Consider the following 22586-nt stretch of genomic DNA (forward strand, 5'->3'; position numbering starts at 1 on the left):
GATCCCAGCCTCATTCCTGATGAATGGCATCAGTGTCGATTTCACCAATTTCCTCATTTCCCACTCTGCTCAGGACATGCAGGTCCTTGGCCTCCTTCACCGCCACTCCCTCACCACTCGACACCTGGAGGAAGAACGCCTCATCTTCTGCCTCGGAACACTTCAACCCCAGGGCATCAATGTGGACTTCACCAGTTTCCTCATTTCCCCTCCCCCCACCTTACCCCAGTTCCAACCTTCCAGCTCAGTACTGTCCTCATGACCTGTTCCACCTGCCAATCTCCCTTCCCACCTATCCACTCCACCCTCCCCTCTGACCTATCACCTTCATCCCCACCCCCATTCACCTATTGTACTCTTTGCTATCTTCTCCCCAGCCCTAAACCGTGCCCCCCCCCACCACACTCCCGCTTATCTCTCCATCCTGGAAGCTCCCTGCCTCCATTCCTGATGAAGGGCTTTTGCCTGAAACATCGATTTCCATGCTTCTCGGATGCTGCCTGACCTGCTGTGTTCTTCCAGCACCACTCTAATCTAAACTCTGGTTTCCAGCATTTGCTGTCCTCACTTTTGCCCAGTGGGCTGAATGGTCTCCTTCTGCACTGTAACAATTCTGTGATTCTGTGGAGTCTTCCATCCAATTTTTCTGGGGCCTGTGAAGAACTCAGAGTGATCTGCGTGACACACTGCGTCCATTGAGTGGAGGGCACATTGCAAATTATTTTCATGATTTGTTTAATAACTATTAAAAGTGTGCATTTATATTATTTTACAGTTACAGGCATTCTACTTGCTAAAATAAATAAAATTGCTTTCTTGGCTCAACAGTTTGGGGACCTGTTTAGTGGTGGCACACAATGTGTAATACGCAACCAAGAGAGGACACTAGTAGTTCCTTCAGTCCTTTCCTGGCAGCTTTTTGTGCTGATGTATATTTGCCGTCCAACAACCATTCGTGCTCATTGAAATGCACAACTTAATTCACGTCAAATTGCCCAAGTTATCTATTTCTGGACTTGTACTTAATCATGTTCATGAGGCTAAACCCATAGAAATGTCCAAAAACATGGTCGTTTCTTGAAGCTGGTCGTCTTGTCTGCCACAGTCCAAAAAACCACTGAATGTTTGAATGGAACTGATCTTGACTTCTTCCACACCATAAATATGAAATCAGAGTATTGTTCACATATTTTTGTGGCTACACACTCATGATAATTTGGGATAAGCGTTGGAAAATCAGTTGCAAAACACTGTCTTTTCTGAATTAATAATCAGTTGTGTTGGTAATTGCAGCCTGATCAAATGGATACCACTCCAGCAATTCCTCCTCCGGAAGTGTGTTTCCAGGTGCTCACACAGCAGTTGAATAAATTGAAAGATAGCAGCAGTGGTATTGTGAGAACAGCCAGGACCTTCTTAACATCATTATTTCAATAAACACATTCACATAGATACTGAGTCTTCAGTTTATTGATCTTGGCCTTTGCAAATTGTATGGCTGCAATTGTTGTGAAACAACTTCTCTGCAAGAATTTGCCAGTGATGCCAGCTCACCAAGAACATTATTCAGATCTGTCAATGCAAAATAATCCTGCGGCTTTATGAGCATTTTCAGACACTATTTGCTTTATTGGATCGTTGCATTTATTAATAAAATCTGTGCAATACTCAGTCAAGTACTGATCATGTTGGTACATTCATTGCAAAGTGTTCTGACAACCACCTCACATCATTCAGAGGTCAAAATATCAGTGTGTCACACTCAAAGGATTTGCCAGAATCTTCAAATAGTCCTTTCTTCACAGACCTGCTGAACATTGCCACACAGTGTCACAGCTGCCAATGGCTGAATGTGACAAAATGGCTGCTAGTGTTTTTTTAGCTGACACAAGATGGTTCAAGAAAAGTGTAGCTGATGCAGCATTTCATATAGCCCAAGTCACGGCCTTCACAGACAGATAACAAAATGTTTCTGAGAATTACAATAGAGTCTTAGTAAGATGGGGCTAGAATGCAGACAGTAAGACTCTGATAAGACAGCTCAGATGGAAACTGCTTGATATAAGATTTTTGATATTAATATGAAATAGAAAGGGAAAGCTGCACCTACCTTAGATGAGTCTTTACAAACAATTATAATTATGTAATAGAGTAGACACATAATAGTAGTTTTAATATATTAGATGTTGGGAAATTTAATCAAATTTCTATCGGAATGCTTCCAGCCTTGGATACGGAGACTGGTCACAATAAACACTCTTGGAGAATCTTGATAAGGGTCTAAGTACCATTTGATATTTAGTACAGATTAGAAGAAAAGTATGATCCCACAATAATCAATAGTTAATTGTCACTACATATTAAATACACTAATATGGATATGTTAAAATTATAAATGCAACCATAGAACTAACACCAAGGAATTCAACTGAATATCCTTTTAAATATCATATATACTGGTGTATAGGTCGACCTCATGTATGTCAACCCCTTATTTTTGGTTAAAGAATCTGGTATTTTTCATGCACCTCGTGTATAAGTCGACTCTAGTTTTTCAGGGGTCTCTTCCTGACCATGCAGCTTTAAGGGGCATGATTTGCACATTTTTGATTCAACACCTCCATCATCACATGTTACACACACCAGTATATATTTGCACAACGTGATTTTCAATTTGTTAAATTGAATATTCTATATATATATATATATATATGTATATGTACACATTCTATATATATTCTGCATAGTTACTGTATATATTTATTTATGTAATGTTTACATACATATATTTGACCTGTGTATGCAAATATCTATGGTACCTCATGGCTGCTATCAATCTTGTCTTCCTGCTGTTGCCTCAGTTTCTTAGAAGTAGGTGTTGCGTACAGTTGTGCTCTGAACTTATTGTAAAATCCCCCTCAAATTTTCCTGACAAAATGGCATCACAAAGGAGCAAGTATACAGCACAGTTTAAACTAAGTTTGCAGACAAGAACAACAAGAAGCTACAAGGGAGTTCTGCGTTTCTGAAAAACTTCTGAGATTGGAGGAACAAAACCACACGGTTAAAGGCTGTGCCAAAACAGAAGTATGCCAACCGAGGGAAGCTGAACAAGTGGCCACATCTACAAGAAAAGATTGCTGACTGGGTAATGCAGAGTCGTCAGAACGGAAGCATAGTGACTCAGCAACGTATCAGCATGCACGCCAAAAACAAAGCAAAACAAAGATGGATTCAGTGATTCCAAAGCCAGTGCTGGAAGGTGCAGTGAGTTTATGAAAAGGTATTATTTAGTGCTTAGACAGAAAACCAAGATTGCCCAATGTCTACCAGCAGAACTTAATGACGAGTTTAATTGGGTTCCATTGCTTTGTAATCAGAAGCTGGAAGAAAAATGGGTAAAGGCTCTCATACATCAGCAATTTGGACAAGACCTCAATGAACTTTGATATGTCAAGGAGCAGAACTGTGGACTAGATTGGAGCAAATATAATTTTGTTTAAGACAACTGGCCATGAAAAGGAGTCGATTCACTGAGGTACTTGCAGATGGGACAAAGTTAAAGACTTTGGTGATTTTTAAGCGGAAAACTCTGCCCAAACAGAAATTTCCAAAAGGCATTGTTGTCCTTGTCCATGAAAAAGGGTGGATGGATGAAGGTGGCTGCAAGACTTGGATTAGGGAGGTCTGGAATATGTGACCAGGTGGACTCAGAAAGGGGAAAAAACGTACTGGTTTGGGATTTGTTCAGATCACACAGAGTGAGAAGTGTTATCAGTGAACTTTGGGCTACTGATATTGCAATAGTTCCTGGAGGCCTTATGGGCATGGTGCAGCCACTGGATGTTAGCATCAATAAACCTTTTGAGGACTTAGTACGGAAGAAATGGGATGCTTGGATACAAGAAGGGGATAAAAGTTTCACAAAAGATGGCAACGTGCTTGTTCCATTACCTGCAACTCTACGGGAGTGGATTGTTGAGACCTGGAAGGAGACGAAAACTGAAATTATTGTGAAAGCCTTTCAAAAAACGTGGAATTTCTAATGTTTTAGATGGTACGGAGGATTACTATTAATGGTTAGATGGAAGTGATGACAAATCAATTGAAGATCCCTTTGTGAGTACAGATGAAGTTGATCCATATGAGGATATGCTTGATGCAGACAACTGGAATGAATTATTCAGTGGTGCAACTGATGAGGACAGTGCAAGGGTTCTAATTGACTTTTGCATTTACCGGTAACGTTTGTTTTAAGCAGCTTTCCCATAATATTTGTGATATACGGTGAGTAGAGTTTTTTGCTGTGCGTAATGGAAAATTATCCATTTACTGTGAAATTAATTATCCATTTACTGTGAAATTTATAAGAGAATGCTTTTCTTAAATTCAATGTTGTACTGAGCTTTGTAAACGATGCTTTGATGAAGGTTTGCAGTTAGCTTATCTCTGTTTGAATTCTGTAAACATTCAACTCGACCTTGCAATAGTCGAATTCAGAGAAAGCTGACGAACTGTTATGTCTAGGACCAGGGGATGAGAGGATAACAACTTGAGTTTCCCCCAGTCTTTGCCCTTGTGAGTGTGATAAGGAACACTATAAGACAAGCATCTGTACAATGTCCTTACATTGAGGCATCTGGTTTAGGGTAATGGGTCAATCCTGCAGGATTTAAAATAAAGATCCTTTCTTTGCTCTTGCTAATAATTGAGTCAAGTCGATTTAATTTCCACGACACTGTGAATATCAGTTTTTTGATGTAAAGTGTTTATCGTATATTATTAACTGTTCCATGTGGTCTTTTTTCAATAAAGTACTATCAATTTTTGTTTTGTTTTTACTGCTCCTCTGTTTTTATTTCATGAATTGTGTGTTGTACAAATACCCCCAGTAGATGGCCTGACCTCCTGCAGCTATATCCATTAACCTTTATACATATGTGTAGACCTACACGCACTTTACAGTACTGGTAACTGGAATATGGTACGACGGTACCGTTCTACTGTAGCAGGCAGAATGGAGACAGTTATTTTGTAGATAAATATTCAATAATGTCCATAACTCTTTTTCCTTTTGTTGTTTATCATTTTATATCGAGATCTGGCTCTTGTTTGTCCATTTTTTGTCTCATGTCAAACAAGAATGTCATCCCCTTTGAAAACAATACCTCGTGTATAAGCCGACCCTCCCCCAATTTCAGCTGAAAAAAATGGTCTTCAAAACTCAACCTATATACATGAGTATATATGATAAATAGCTATTGGCAGTATAGAGAAACTTTCACTCCATCAGCGGGGAGATTAGAACAACAAAAAAAGTATAAACAAGAAAACTTTGTAAAAATAGCAAGGTGGGGCAGCAACAGTTGATTAACAGGGTCACTATGACCTGGAGAGAATAAACTATCACTGTTTCCCAGCCGAAAGAACACAGGAAGAAAGGCAGAGAATGATGAGAAGTCAGGGAGAGAAAGAAGTCATATCCCCTGGAACCTTAAAGAATCCAAATAAGCTCTTCCTTAATGACTTCAATAAGCTGTATAAATGATTGAATTTCATTCCTATCAAAGGGATTTGAATAGTAAAGAAAACTAGTATGAAAAGTATTTAAAGTAATGACTATAAAGTCTATCCTGGTATCAAACTTCCATCTTACAGCATTTAAATAGAAGAAGTTGTAAGTGGCAGCTGCTAGACAGAGAGTGTTTGTTTGACCTTTCAAAGTCAAGTGAGAGGGAAGCTGCATCCAAAACTGTCAGCTTCCTCACAGAATTGTAGTATTAGGTGTTACTATGTTTGACTTTATAAATAACTTTATATTAAAGCTGATATTACAAACTTTATAACAATTGGTAGAAATTCACATCCTTTCTAATCTTCTGTACTAAGGTTATCAAGGTTTGTAAATTACATAACAGAATTTGAAAAGTCATTAATATACAATTCAGCTAGCAAATGTCTGGGAAGGGACGTAACTGTCAGTATTGGTATGTGGTCAATAAGATGTATTGGAAGAGGCCAAGATCAGGTGATTGGGGATCTGGCAAACATCATGAGACGTTGGGAGGAGCTATGGTTGACCATGAAGTTGTCCATCATTGATTATGTATTTACAGGATTGGGTGTGCAGGTCAGAGGAGATGTGGCAAGCACTGATGTCAATGTTGCATACAAGCATTGTAATGCAGCATGTATAAATATCCTGGTTTTTTTTATTGGGAAAGGTAGAGTGTCCTAGAGACCTAATTTACACTGTGTTGGTAAGGAGCTCTGAATAAAAATTGATTTGTGCTGCTGAACACGGGACTCAGACTCCTCTTTAAAATCTCACTCTAACAGACAGTTCTTGGAAAGTGTTGCTAATTGACAGCTGCCTCCAAGCAGTATCTACTCCCAGATTGTCTCTGTGAACAGCATACTGGCTGTTCCAACAAATGTTTGAGTTGGCGTTGCAAGGTTGTAGATATTCCATTTTTCTTTCTCATTATAACATTTGATCTGTGAAGGTTATTGTTAACATAGAATTGCTTGATTGTTATCACAGTGGAGATGCTGTCACAAGCAGTCAGTTTCAAACTTTCTGCAAGGATGGACTTTTAAGCAAGTCCATGTGTTGGTCAAGGCTTGCTGTACAAAAGGGACATTTTTTTGAAATGCAATTTCCTTATTTTCATCCACTTTAGATGTATGAAAACGGATTTGTACAATTTGTCCAGGAAGTGTCTGTATAAGACAAAGCCAATACACTCTACAAACTCAAAGGTGTAATTCTTTCTGTGCCAGCTCTCAGTAATTGCTGTGTACTTTGCTATATTATCATCAATGTCTTGTACAGGAAGCACAGATTCATTCATCTTTACTGCAAGCATGACATTAGCAATGAGAACTTTCACCACATAAGCATTGATCTTCTTGCACTCTGAGCTCTCCACCTTTGGCTCACAATCTCTGAGTGTTTGAAAGCTCATTGACCTTTCCTTTGGACAATTTTTAAACTTATCAAGGAAACAATGCTTGAAAAGATCAAACAGAAACATCATTCACGAGTGGCATCACATGTTATTTGCTTCTGGAATGGTTGTCTGCTCTCGGACCTGGTGCCTGATCCTCCTGGTCACTGCTGAGAGGACGGTAAACTTTCCAGGTTTCCCTGAGCCTTTTCCTACAGCTTTTAACTCAAGTTCCCAACTGGAGGTGATACAATCTGCCTTCTTCCCCTTCCTGTTTTGATGATCACCTGCTTTTACAATTAATCAGGAGCTGGAAATGGCTGTGTGGTCAAGTGGATGATCTTGAATGAGCAGAGCAAGCTTGAGGGGCTGAATGGCTGAATCTTGCTCCTATGTTCTTACTTTATCCAATTATCTAAACAGCATGTAATCAATGCTCTGAAAAAACTGGACATTGCTAGTTAAGGGTAAGATGGAAGAGTGGAAGCAAAGGGCACTGTGAAGTTGTGGACTAACCATTGACTTCTCATAGAACAGAAATAAAATTTTGTCAGGTTTTCTGACACAATAATGTACCCAGTTGCCCTTCAGTGAATGTGGTCAAACCATTCCGTTTCCAAAGGCTGCTGAAGCCATCTGCTGGCAGTTAATTGGTACTAAATTAAATTTTTCACCAGTAATCACATTCTAAGTAGGTGCGAAACATAGGGCAGGTTGATTTTTGCACTCTGCCATACTACTCAACAATAAATGTGTCATTTTAGCCCATTAAATAATATTCTAGATTAGAGTGGTGCTGGAAAAGCACAGCAGTTCAGGCAGCATCATAGGAGCAGTAAAATCAACGTTTCGGGCAAAAGCCCTTCATCAGGAATACAAATTAAATAACAACAAACCAATTCAAATGTATTTCTTGTTTGATGAAATTTTGTGTCAAGGTGCTAGATCTCATCGTATGTGGTGTGACAGCCTATTTCGTCAATATGTCCCTTCCAGTTTCCTTACTGGTTATACTCACAGCTGCTCAGGCATATGACCCCAGCACAGCAAAAGCATTCAATTTAACAAGGACGAGAGAAGTAGAGGAACCTCTGCCGTCCTAAAGCTTCTTACTCATTAGAACATTCCCACAGCCGTCAACTTGAGACGGGTGAATCAGATTCAAGGTGAAGAAAGGATGGAAAGGATTAAACAGATTGGAATGGGGGGCAGGGGGTGGACAGAGAGCGAGCTAAAAGTGAAAAAGAAAAAAAACTGAGAAAAACATTAAATGTAACTTTTTAAAAAATCTTTAGGAACATGCTACTGCACGCACAAATGAGAATTCACAGTTTAACTTGTTTAAGCCGGAGATTGATTGGAACATATTAACAGATATCATATCTTTTATAGTGTATTTGTATTCTAAATGACTAGTCCTATCTTTCTGTTGTGTACTCAATGGGTAATTAATGAGGAAATCTAGCAAATTCTTAAAAATAATAGGGAGGCTAGGGACAAGATGCCATTTTTGCAAATTGAGTAGTGTAAATTGAATTGCAAATTCTGGAGATTCACAATTCGCATCTTCACTCTTTATACTGTAAATCAACTGTCTGATTTGTAGTTTATTAATGGTATTTGTTGTCAATGGGCCGTCATTTTTACCAACGTGATTCAGCACATTATTAATTTCAATTTTTCAGTAAAAATGCCTTCTGAGGAACACAAAATGGAAGGAAAATGGAATATCATCTGCTTCAATGCTTATTAAATAATATGCAGTGTACTGCAGTTCTTGTCACATCACCAAGATATTTTGAGTCATTTGCTCGTGGCATTTGTAAGTGAACATGGAGCGAAATACCAATCTCCTTCCACATGAACATAATTCACCACCTACACAAAATAGCCTTTTCATTATTGTGCTCACAAGGCTGAATGTGCTGTCAAACATGAAAGTGCATTTATCAAGGTTAGTCTGGTCACAGTTAATATACTGTAAATTTCCTTCTCTTGGTACCTCACATTGTATCGATTCTCCAGAACACCACATATCTAACTGTATGTTTGAATAAATTGATGTTCATGTATTATGCTTTAGTAGAGACACATATCTGTCAATGTATGACAATTTTGAATAATATATATTCCTCACTAAATATATTTTACGGAATGGAATTGAACATAATTCTCACTTTCCGAGATTATTTTAAAATGAGTGACTTCTTGTTGATGCCTCTTTCAGAAAAGGAACTAGGTTATTCCCTGTAAGACCTGTCAAATTCCATTGTAGAAATGGCAAATCTAAAGAATAAAACTTAAATAGGACAAAATGTTAATCAGTGCAAGTCACCTTGAAGTAATGGCCCAGATGTTCTGATGGACAGCAAGTTATCAGGGCAGCACTGACTGGAGTTGTGTATCAGAGCCATGGGTGAAGATAGATACAGTAGACTCCTTGGGAATTGCCTCAAGAATTGAAGATTCCGATAGGCAATGCCCATGTGCCTGGAACACTCTAAAACAGTTAATTACAGGTGTAGAATTCAGAAGGTTTCCTTGCAATTACATTAATAATTACCCAAGAGACGTGGGTCTGCAGGTACAACAGGTAATTAAGAAGGCAAATGGAATATTGTCCTTCATTGCTAAAGGGATTGAGTTTAAAAGCGGGGAGGTTGCAGTTGTACAGGGTGCTGGTGAGGCCACACCTGAAGTACTGTGCGCAAGTTTGGTTTCCTTACTTGAGAAAGGATGTACTGGCACTACAGGGGGGTGCAGAGGACTTTCACTAGGTTGATTCCGGAGTTGAGGGAGTTGGCTTATGAGGAGAGACTGAGTAGATTGGGATTATATTCATTGGAATTCAGAAAATTGAAGGGAGATCTTATAGAAATACATAAAGTTATGAAGGGAATAGATAAGATAGAAGTAGACAGGATGTGTCCACTGACAGGTGAGACTAGGACAAGAGGGCATTGCCTCAAGGTTAGAGGGAGCAGATTTAGGACGGAATTGAGGAGCTTCTTCACCCAGAGGGTTGTTAATCTATGGAACTCCTTGCCCAGTGAAGTAGTTGGCACTACTTTAGTAAATGTTTTTAAAACTAAGATAGATTTTTTTTAACAGTAAAGGAATTAAGAGATACAGTGAGCGCACAGGTAAGTGGATCTGAGTCCACAAAAAGATCAGCCATGATCTTATTGAATGGCAGAGCAGGTCAAAGGGCCAGCCAGCCCTTCTCCCAGTTCTATGTTCTTATGAATGAAAACCTAGTCTAACCCTTGAGTAATTGTTCAGCTGATTCTCGATTTGAGATGGGATATAATACTCTAGATGTGTATATAGCAAAAACATATGACTGTGATAGGCAGTGAATGCAATCTATCAGGAAGATTGATTGGTATGAACAGTAGCTTTTACCCTTCACTTCATTCCCTTCCTCAGGATGGATGCCTGAATGAAATATAAACAGGCCTTTGATCCGATAAAGATTTGCTTTATTTCCATAACACTGCAAAGTGTTCCGTTCTTTATCCTAACTTTGAATTTAATGTTCAAGCTTGGATGTTAAACTACCTTCCGTTACTCCCCTAGGCAGAGCTTTTCCACATATTTTGGCTGTATTTTTAGTTTATCTTTTCCTTATCACCTCTCAAGCTGACTTTCTCAGATGTATTTCGTTCTTTTATAATATTTCATCATAAGCTAGACTGCTCTTACCATTTATTAGACTGGTGAACTGAGCACTTGCTCATTGCAGTAATGTTCCCACATATCACTGGTTACATGTATTCCAGCAAGCATTTTAGTCAATCAAAGTTAAATGGGAAGTCTATGACAGTTTCACACATTTCCCTTTGTTTAAACTCAATCAGCCTTATCTAAGAATGATGATTTCTGGCCTGGTTTCCATGACAGTGGAATTTTAAGCAATTTCCATGGAAATGAAATTAAAACAGAAAGAATTTAAGGCATGATCCTGATCATTGACCTATTTCACTTTAGTTTCATATATTCTAACCCTATGCACAATTTCTAAACATTTCTAAGTTCTAACAAAGGTCATCAGAAGACAGATTAAATTCAGACGTGGATCTAATTGAAAAAGGATTCAGAAGGAAGAGGAAAGGAATTATTTTATGCAGTAAGTTGAAATGATCTGAAATGCACTATTTGAAAGGAGGATGGAAGCTAAGTTGTTAATAATTTTCTAAAGTGAATTGTTTAAATATGTAATTTGCAAAGATATGTTGAAAACACAGAAAAGTAGGAATTACTGGATTGGTCCTTCATAGGCTCACGGGACCAATAGCCATCTTATCATGCTCTTATGATTCTGAAACTATTTACATACAACTCAGTTCACATAATAGAAATAGTTGGCAAGTGGACTCTAATTGGTAGAGGTGTGCCATGGAGAAAAATAAATTTACAGTACCTTTCAAATAGTAAAGTGTTCACACGCTCCTGCAAGGAGAAAGCATAAAACTTACTTTTTTTGGGATAAGGACAAGTTGTGCCACAATTTTTGCAAAGATTTTTGCCCTAGGGCCCAGCAAGTTCTCGTCCTAAACCTGCCCCATTAATTGTCGCTCCTGCCCCAATATCATTCATCACATCTGTTTTCCATCCTATATGACCATACACCGTTCCCGGAAGAACTAGCCATGCGCTAAGACCAGCATCCATTGCGTGCATGCCAACTTTGACTACTCACTGCTGTCTTGGAGAGGTGCTGCCATTTGATAGCTGCCTTGCTCAGCTTCATAGACTGTGAGGAGAGATGCCCAAGGAGGGGAAGCTGGCACTGTGTTTCTCTGGAAGAGACCTGGAGGTCCTGGTTGATGGAGAGGTGTCCTTTTCCTGGAGGACCATCAGAGGAGGTGGCGCTACCAGACAATGCCAGCTTAATCAGTGATTGCTACCCGAAACTCACATCCCCAGAACTTTAGTCTGGGATTCTGGATTATCAGGCCAATGACATTACCAACACACCACTACATTCCCCCCCAGAAATAGCATTGGCTATTCAGCCCCTCAAACCTGTGTGTGGCCTAAATGTGACACCAGGCCAAAAGCAATACACTTAACTCCTAACTTCCCTCTGAAATGGCCGAGCAAACCATTCAGTTCATGAGTACTCAGAGACAAGCAACAAACGCTGGCCTTGTCAGCAACGTCCACATCTCATGAAAGAATAAATAAATAAAAATCATTTAAAGCCCATGAAGGTTCGACATTCTTCTAAAACAATGGTGATGTGAATTGGACATAAACACTTCAGATCAGGTCAAATCATTGAGTTATCAAGGCCTCCTCAACTTATACTCTTATGCCACTATTTATAAAGCTAAATAACCTATATGCCTTTCGAATAGCCTTAAGAATTTGTCCTGCCACCTTCGAAGACTTGTGTAGCTATATCCCTGGATCACCCTGCTCCTGTATTCTTTTAAAATTGTGTCAGTTTAACTTGCCTCTTCACAGTCCCTTATTCTGAATTAACATTTCAGTCTTTTGAGCCAATACTTCAACTCCTCGACTTCTGACATTAGTTCCCCTGAGATATGCTGTTCGAAGCTATGCTGTTGTCTACAAAGTCAATTCCCTGTAGATCTCATTTGGCAACCATTCACTTGGAGTTATTCATTCTGTACCCAGACTCATAAGGTTCAGGTAGCCCAGGACCAATCCAATTACCACCACATTTATGTTATTCATTTGGAACTTTAACCGTTGTCTCAATGGGCTAAAATGCTGTGTCCTTGTGACAAGATAAATGTTGCATGCTCCTCACTTGTGCAAAACCCTTGTAATGTATACATCCTACTTACAGATTTATCAATCTCAACCTTCTCCAGAGCTCCTCAGATGCCAATTCTTCAACCAAGTTGATTCACTCCATGTGATAGCAAGAAGCAGTTGGAGACATTTGATATTGCAAAGGCTATGGGCCCTGAGAACACTTCAGCAATCATTCTGAAGAGTTGTGCTCCAAAACTTGCCACACCCCTAGCCAACTGTTTCAGTACAGCCAGGACAATGGCATCTAACCAATAATGTGGAAAATTGCTGAGATATGTCCCTTGTTGCCCTTGAGAAGATGGTGTTTAGCTGTCTTCTTGAACCACTACAGTCCATGTGCTGTGGGTAGACCCATAATGCTGTTAGGGAAGGGGTTCCCAACCTTTGCCCCAGCAACACTGAAGGAACAGTGATGTATTTCCAAGGATGGTGAGTGTCTTGGAGGGGAACCTGTAGGTGGTGCATGCCAATGTTTTTGCTGCCCTTGCCCTTCTAGATGGCAGTGTTCATGTGCTTGGAAGGCACTGTCTAAGGTGCGTTGGTGAATTTCTTCAGTCCATCTCGTAGATGGTACACACTGCTGCTATTGAGCATCAATGGTGCTTGTGGTTGTGATGTCAGTTAAATAGCTGCTTTGTCCTGGATGGCGTGAAGCTTTGCGAATGTTGGTAGAGCTGCACTCATACAGGAGGGTGGAGGGGTTTGTACGTTGGCGGACAGGCTTTGGGACTTCAGGACAGGAGTTACAAATGTAATCAATACAATGAAAATGTATTGATTTACATTAACATTATACCAGGACTGCACCTGCAGCCACTGCATTTATATGTTCAGTCTCGTTCAGTTTCTGATCAATGGAAACCCCCAGGATGTTGATAGTGGGGGATTAAATATTGGTGATACCATTGAATGTCAAGAGGTGATGGTTAGATTGCCTCTTGTTGGAGATGGTCATTGCCTGACACAAATGTTACTTGTAATTTTGTCAGCGCAAACGTTCATATAGAATCCCTACAGTGTGAGAGCAGGCCACTTGGCCCCTTGAGTCCACACCACACCTACAAAGAGCATCCCACTCAGACCCACTCCCTTCCTGTATCCCTGTAACACTACATTTCCCATGGCTAACCCATCTAGTCTGCCCATCCCTGACTCTATGGGTAATTTAGCATGGCCAATCCACCTAACCTGCACATCTTTGTATTATGGGAAGAAAACAGAACTCTCAGAGGTAACTCACACAGACATGAAAACGTACAAACTCTACACAGCCAGTCACCTGAGGCTAGAATTAAACCCAGGTCCCTGGCACTGTGAGGCAGCAGTGCTAACCACTGGGACACCATGCTGCTGTATTTCGAAGGCTTGCTGCATTTTAACATGGACTGTTTCACTATTTGAGGAGTCGTGAATGGTGCTGAAAGTTGTGAAACCATTGGCAAACTTCTCAACTTCTGACCTTATTGATGAAGCAGCTGAGGATGGTTGGGACTTCTGCAGCAGCGTTATCACCCCATGAATGAATATAAAAATGTTCTGGAGCTGACCATCTTCCAAGCATTTACATTGTATTGATTACATTTGTACTTTCCTCATTTCCTTTGTTAAAATTTTAACTTGAACAACTGCCTTTTCTATCAAAACCATTCATGAATGTTCTGCTAAAGTTCATTTAAAGTCTTTTCTGCTGCAGCAATAATAATTTGGGTTCCCTTGCAACTGGAAATTTCCTTAAAGCTGACTTCTTCTGCATCTTTTGTCATTCTGAATAGGACAATATTTCTGAAAACATGCTTTGTTCCTCAGGCAAAGACCAAGATGGATCATCCATTTGACATTTCTGGCTGGAGATGCTTGTACATTCTGCAACCTTGTATTTTGCACTAATGTGCTGAGCTACCCCACCATTGAGACTGGAGATATTTGTGGAGCCTCGTCCTTCAGTGAGCTTTAGATTAGATTAGATTCCCTACAGTGTGGAAACAGGCCGTTCGGCCCAACCAGTCCACACCGACCCTCCGAAAAGTAACCCACCCAGACCCATTTCCCTCTGACCAATGCACCGAACACAATGGGCAATTTAGCATGGCAATTCACCTGACCTGCACATCTTTGGACTGTGGGAAAAAAAACCAGAGCACCCGGAGGAAACCCACGCAGACACGGGAGAATGTGCAAACTCCATACATACAGTCACCCGAGTTGTTTAATTGTTCATCACCATTCACAACTGGATGCGGTAGCTGTGCAGAGCTTAAGATCTGAACCATTGGCTGTGTAATTTGTCATCCCTATTGCACTCTGTTTCTGCTGCTTGGCAAGGAAGTGCTCCTGCACCCTTTTTTGAAGTTTCTCACAATTCAAATAAATTGATGATGGTTTCATTGTATCTTGTCCTTCCATTGCAAACGAAAATCCATTTCTTCCTACTCTTCTGACTGTCACTCTACATTCTCTTGCTTACAGTATCATCATCAATATATGAATCCAGTACTTTATACATTGCAATTATTTCACTCTAGTGTTGCATTCATGGCTTATACTTAGCACATTGCAGAATTGAATTAACAAGGCCTTACAAAAGCCTGGTTACTCATGGATGCCTTCCAAACCTTCTGGGTGTTTTGAAACTCATGCTTATAGGAAACCTCTCTGCATTTTTAAAAGTTAACTAGTTATATCCACTGTAGTATTTGCTGTGCTAAAAAAAAAGATGAAAGGGCTGTAAAAGACCTACCAACCTATTTATTTCTTCATTTAATTTCTCTGATGTTATATTGCAAGCATTACTTCTAATTCACTCAAACTTGGAATTTTGAAAATTTAAATCTAGGTTATAGCAATTTATGACATTCATTCATCCATGTCCATGATCTAGAGGACACTCAGGCAGAGGTAATTACCCCTGCACTCTGTGCATTTTTCTAGTCAGGGGCAATCAACTAGACTGCAGTGTGATTTATGTAAACGACATACTCAAGCCATCTGTGCTACCACTGGAGACAATATGATCGTTAGGGTTATTATTCTTTCTAGTTCATCTGACTATTAATCAGAATACATGGGTGGAAGTGAGGTTTCACTTACTAGACAATGCCTATTATTAATACCCATTGGTATTGATTTGAATGCTTTGGATGCAGTGTTGTGCCAAAGGAAATACACCACATAAAGAAATATCCTTGCGAACTGATAGCAACCACATTGACTTTTCTAAATCTGAGACCAAAATCTCTTTAGGTCCAACTCTTAGAAAGTTCATATTGGCATTATGACAGGAAAATCGACATTTTGGGCAAAAGGCCTTCATCAGGAATACAGGCAGAGAGCCTGAAGGGTGGAGAGATAAGTGAGAGGAGGGTGGGGAGAAAGTAGCATAGAGTACATTAGGTGAGTGGGGGAGGGGATGAAAGTGATAGGTCGGGGGGGGGGGGGGGGGGGGGGTGGACTTGTCCTACCTGCCTATCTTCTTTTCCACCTATCCACTCCACCCTCCCCCCCCCGACCCATCACCTCCATCCCCATCCACCTATTGTATTCTATGCTACTTTCTCCCCACCCTCACCCTCACCCTCCTCTCACTTATCTCTTCACCCTTCAGGCTCTCTGCCTGTATTCCTGATGAAGGACTTTTGCCTGAAATGTCGATTTTCCTGCTCCTCGGATGCTGCCTGAACTGCTGTGCTCTTCCAGCACCACTAATCCAGAATCTGGTTTCCAGCATCTGCAGTCATTGTTTTTACCTATTATGACAGGAAGTCTATCAACTGCCTCAATGCAAGCAGCAGAGATCATAATGCAATTAATTATATTGACCCTGAAATTAAATTGTAGAATGCCTGGATCTATTTGAAGGATGGTAGTGGCCCTAATTTAAAGGGATTTTACACAAAATCTTTAAATGTTCATAAGGAAGAATCTCAGAGTGCCCTTGGATCCCTTCATCAACACCACGCAAAGTATCTGTTCAGATTCAATTATCAATGACATTTTCTGCAGAGAACTGCAAGACATCAGTTCATATCTTGTATAATGAAGAGTGCAAACAATGGTTATATTATCTCTAACCTTCTAAACTGCCCCCATTCTCCCAAGTCAATCACTAACCTAACCAGTGCTGCAGCATAGTCTGATTTCACATGGACGATGGTTGCCATGTCAATGAGGTGTTGGTAGAAGGCTATAAGGCTCCAAGCAAGCCCAATTCAATTATGTTGTGATATTATTTTCTTTCAAAAGAGAGAAATACTTATGTTTCATGACCCATATGAAGAAGCTTGAAGCTACAGGAATACATGCCTAAATATAGATTTTTAGCTGGGATGTATAAATCAATGTTGCATATACCTTATAATCTTTTATTTTCAAATAAAGAGACCAAACCTGCATACAGTACTCCAGGTAGTGTCTCAACAGGCCCTTTATACCTAATGTAAAGGTTCCCTACTTTTATATTCCAATCAAAGTGCCAGAAACACAACATTCCATTTGCCTTCCTAATCACTTACTGTGATTTGCATACCAGAACACTCCTATTCCTCTCTATCACCAAGTTTTTTCATTCTTTCTCCATTTAACTAATATATTGTTTTATTCATCTCCCTGTCAAAGTGGATGAGTTCACAGTTTCCCACATTGTAATCCATCTGCTAAAACTTTTTTTCCAACCACTTAACCTATTTATATCCCTTTAAAGATTTTAAGCTCCACTTGAAAACTTACCTTCCTAAGTATCTTGCTGTCATCATCAAATGTAGTTAGCAAAAATTTGGTTCCCTCATCCAGGTCATTGATAATGATTGTAAATAATTGAGACCCTGATATTGACCCTTGTGGAATAACACTACTGAAAGCTTGTCACCCCAAAAGTGACTCATTTATCACTACTCTCTGCTTCCTATTAGCTAATCAATTCCATTTCCGTGCTAATATATTACTCCCTACACATGAGCTCTTATTTTGAGATTTTTAGAAATCTATGTTCACTATATCCACAGGTTCCTCTTTATTTATATCACATGTTGATTCTTCACAAAACAGTACTAAATTACTTAAACATGATTTCAAATTCACAATTTCATTCTACTCTGCTTGATCCTATTATAATTTTCTAAATATCCTACGAGAACTTCCTTAGTCATGGATTCCAACAAGTTCCCCATAGTAAACGTTAGGTTAAGTGACCTATAGTTCCATGTTTTCTACCTTCCTATTTTCTTCAATAAATATGTTTCACTTTACTATTCAATTCAATTCAATTCTCTCCCCCCAGCTCTAAATTCCACCATCTCCCATGACAGGATTTGAACTCGTGATCCTAGAACAGTAGGCTGGGTATCTGGAAAACCACACTGGTGATGGTGCCACAAAGTCACCATCTCCCGAACTATAAGGGAAGGCTATCGAAACTGGGATTATTTTTCACTTAAACAAAGATGATCAAGAGAATTCTTTGATGAGTTCTGGCTCAGTTGAAATAAGGAAATCTGGATGTAGGTTTGCTTGCTGAGCTGGAAGGTTCGTTTTCAGATGTTTCATCACCATACTAGGTAACATCTTCAGCGAGCCTCCAAATGAAGTCTCATTGGCTTCATTTGGTGGCACACTGAAGATGTTACCTAGTATGGTGATGAAATTTCTGAAAACAAACCTCCAGCTCAGTGAGCAAACCTACATCCAGAACCTCAACCTGAGCTACAAATCTTCTCATAAATAAGGAAATGGTCAGTGGCTGATGAACCAAGAACTTTGTTTATGAATGTTACACCCAAAGCCATTGCCTGCTGATATTTCATCCTGAACAATTTTTCTTGGCAGTTTTTGTCAGCGGTGCTTTGCAGTTTGTTTCAATTTTCAGAAGCCGGGTAAGGCGGCAGATCCCAAGTTCACCAGAACAAGAACTGTTAGCATTATTCTGAGCCACACAGCAGTCAACTGAGCTAACTTACCCCTAGTGAGCAATTAGACAGCATAGTTTAAATCATCCCCAAAATAATGAAAAGGTGATTACCAGATCATGCTTAATGCATAGCTTTGTTAAAAAGTGGAATGCTTGACTAGAATCAGTAATGCAAGCAGAACAGCTTTTAAATGGCCGATGGGTGAATTAAGAGAAAAATGAAAGGATTTTGAGAAACGGCAGAGGATTGGGACTCTGGATAGCTCTGAGGAGAGCTAGAATAGCATGGTTGGAAATAAAATCCTATGAATTTGTAATGACAAAAACTGAATATAGAATACCGATTCATATGTGGAAAAAAACCTGCTTGTTCAGTTCCCTAGTGTTGGAATTATTTAACTGTCTTCTCAGATTCACCTTATGACTTTCACCAGGAGAAAATGCTAATGGTCTTGCACTGCCATGATGTGAAACTAATTAACCTTTTCAAAATGCTGCATAAGGGATATATAGAACGTAATTTCAATGCATGTATATGCATTTCCATTTATATATCTTCTTGGATATGCAATTAAAATTTATATTATAGGGCCGACGTAATTATCCAGACTGATATGGGACTAACAATAGATAATATTTGTGTAATCAGTCGTCAAGTAATCGCTACCAATTAGGACATAGAGCAAGAATAGCAAATGAAGGTACATTTCATTAAAAGTTTTTGTTACTATTTTATTCTCTGTAAGTCATAATTTATTGTGATTCCATGTTGATATCAAATAAGGGCATATGAGAATGGAGCAATGATGAACCCTTACTTAATGACATCAGGATCATCTTGATTCACAGGAACATAAGAACAGGGAGTCAATCATTCAAACCTTTGTGCTATTCTGTTAGGCCACTGATGATTTATTTAAAATAAAAGTGATTTACCTGATTACTTTAAAGCCCTTAGAAGTTTTACCGAACAAAAATTAAAGCATAAATTTACGGTCTTCCTGAGATGTGTGGAACTGCCAGCATTAACAAGGTGCAGACACAACACCAAAGGGCAGCACGGTGGCTCAGTGGTTAGCACTGATGCCTCACAGCACCAGGGACATGGGTTTGATCCCTGCCTCACGCAACCGTGTGTGTGGAGTTTGCACATTCTTCCTGTGTCTGTGTGGATTTCCTCCCACAATCCAAAGATGTGCAGGTAAGGTGAATTGGCCATGCTAAATTGCCCAGAGTGTTAGGTGCATTAGTCAGGGGCAAACATAGAGTAGGGGTATTTGTCTGGGTGGGTTACTCTTCGGAGGGTTGGTGTGGTCTTGTTGGGCTGTAGGGAATCTAATCTTTAAAACAGAGAATTATAAAATAAAATAATCATAGAAAAGGAAACTGTTAAAAGAGACTAATCACAGGTCGGGAAATAGTTAAAATAGGATAATCACATTTAAGGATGTAGCACAGAAAACATGATACAAAGTGGAAAAAAATTACATTGTGATGACATGCTAGCATGTTCAGGGAGGAAATAGAAGAGGTACAGATCATAATCCTTTGAACATCCTTAGATACTGAAATTGTGGCAGAGAATGGATGGTTGTCAAATTTGAAAATCAATGATGATGCAGTGAAATTTGGATTGCTGAAAACTGCTGTGTACACAGGCCTTTCACATAGACAGGGCAGCAACTGTAAAAGGTTTTCCAGTCTGGCAGTTTAACACTCCAATGATCCCTGTTGTGTCTGCACCTTGTTAATACTGGCAGTTCCACACACCTCAGGAAGCCCATAAATCCACAAATGTTTCAACACTTAAATACCCAACCCAACAGTTCCATGGAAGTCTCCCAATCGCCTCCGAAGACACTCCACTTAAATCAGATGTGGGCATGATTGTAACAGCTTCCCAAATCAGTGATACTTGTTTGGACTTCAATTCCACTCTTTGCCAGTTAAAATTCTGCTCAGTATCTTTCAAACATTCCTCTAAGCACTTGTTTATCAGCATGCAGTTTAACACGGTCCAGCCACCATTCAAGTAGTTTGTACTGAAGCTCTTATTAAAACAGATTTTCCTTCAGAAAAATAAAAATTGAAATGCAATTAGATTCTCCCCCTCCCATCGCACAGCACTGAGACTGTTATGAGGGCTAAAGGGTGTTGATTATAGATATGAAGCAGATACAGAGAGAACGATTCACAATATCAGCTAACACCCAACAAGACAGAAGCTAAAAACTACGTCACAGATGATTTAGTTGACTTGGACTCGAGGGTACATCCTCACCTTCTCAAGGATGCTTGGAACAATTTTTTTAAAAAGGCTAGTGAGAATTTGGATGGCTAATAATAGTCAATGTCAACATCTCAAAATGTTAACATGTATTTGTCCTTCCAGGAATCTCATACTGCTTACTCCTCCGTCTAACAGTTCCTCTTGTTTTCTATAATGTCTATTTTCTCTTTCAGTGAATTTGAGTGTTTAAAATAAACTACTGATTATCTTTGAATTCCAAAATTGTGCAACTTGGATAACTCTTCTGTTATTGTTAGTAAATTGGTGAATGTTAATAGCCTGATCAACATTGTGCATCCTAATGCCAAAAGGTCTTGGGTGTGGTCATGGTGACCATCAGAATTTCATTCTGTGTACCAAATCAGTGTTTTGAATCAGTTGGAAGTGCCTGTCCCCTGAGGGACAGATGTGTAGGTTTTGCCCAATGCCCACACCACCAAATAATCCCTGGATCTGAGATGTTGCATGTAGCTGCAACTGTCAGATGCACCCATACCTATTGTTCAACATTAAAGCCAGTAACAAGCGTTTGGCTCTCTATTGCAGCCCTTTGATTAACTTTAGATACAATTTGCTGATTTCAAAGACTGGGTACCATCATCACTGTAGAGGAGATAGAAGAGGAAATTCATCAGGGTGAGCTGCTTTCAGCACAGCCTACCCATCCTCTCAGCTCTCATTATCACTTATTCAGCTTCTCTTCTGTCCCGGCCCACTACCAATAATCCCTTTGTTTACCTACCCCTTTCATATTGAGCCACCAGACTCAAAACATTAATTCTAGTTTCTCCTCACATATGTTGCCAGAATTTGCCAGCAATTTCTGTTCTTATTTCATAGCTCCAGCATCCTTTGTTCTTTATCAGATTCATCAGGATGTTACCTGTGTTGGAGTGATTCAGCTCTGATAATTTTACTGGAACAACTATGAAGTGAGAATTGATAGTCTAGGGGTGGGTGAGAGAGGGAAGTATTGGCTGAGATGTACACAGTTATGGCAGAGGCCTTTCCTCTAACTAGAAGGGTCAATAAACCGGGGCACAGATTCAAGGTATAGGATAGGTGGTTTAGAGGGAATTTCAGGAAGAATATTTTTACCTAGAGGGTGGTGGAGTTCTGGCACACACTGCCCAACGAGGTGGTAAAGACAGAAACTATGAAAACATTCAAGGCGGCGGTTGGAATGCTTGCTTTTATTGGTCAGTGCAGAGAAAATGAGGACATCAGATGCTGGAGATCAGAATCAAAAATTTGTTATGACTGTTACCAAGTCTCAAGTCGAGAGTGTGGTGTTGGAAAAGCACAGCCGGTCAGGCAGCATCCAAGGAGCAAGAGAGTTGATGTTACGAGCATAAGCTCCAAATTCATGATAAACAGCTTTAGGAGTTAGGGGCTTATGTTGTGCCTGTACAGGACATTGGGTAGGCCACTTTTGGAATAATGTGTTCAATTCTGGTCTCTCTGCAATGGGAAGGATGTTGTGAAACTTGAAAGGGTTCAGGAAAGATGTACAAGGACGTTGCCAGGTATTGAAGGTTTGAGCTATAAGGAGAGGCTGAATAGGTTGGAGCACCGGAGGCTGAGGGATGACATATAAAAGTTTAGAAAATCGTGAAGTGCATGGGTAGAGTAAATAGACACGGTCTTTTCCCCGGGG

This window comes from Chiloscyllium plagiosum, unplaced genomic scaffold (assembly GCF_037043375.1).
Source record: "Chiloscyllium plagiosum isolate Xiang-an unplaced genomic scaffold, Cpla_swu_hap1 HiC_scaffold_3, whole genome shotgun sequence".
Lineage (NCBI taxonomy): Eukaryota > Metazoa > Chordata > Chondrichthyes > Orectolobiformes > Hemiscylliidae > Chiloscyllium > Chiloscyllium plagiosum.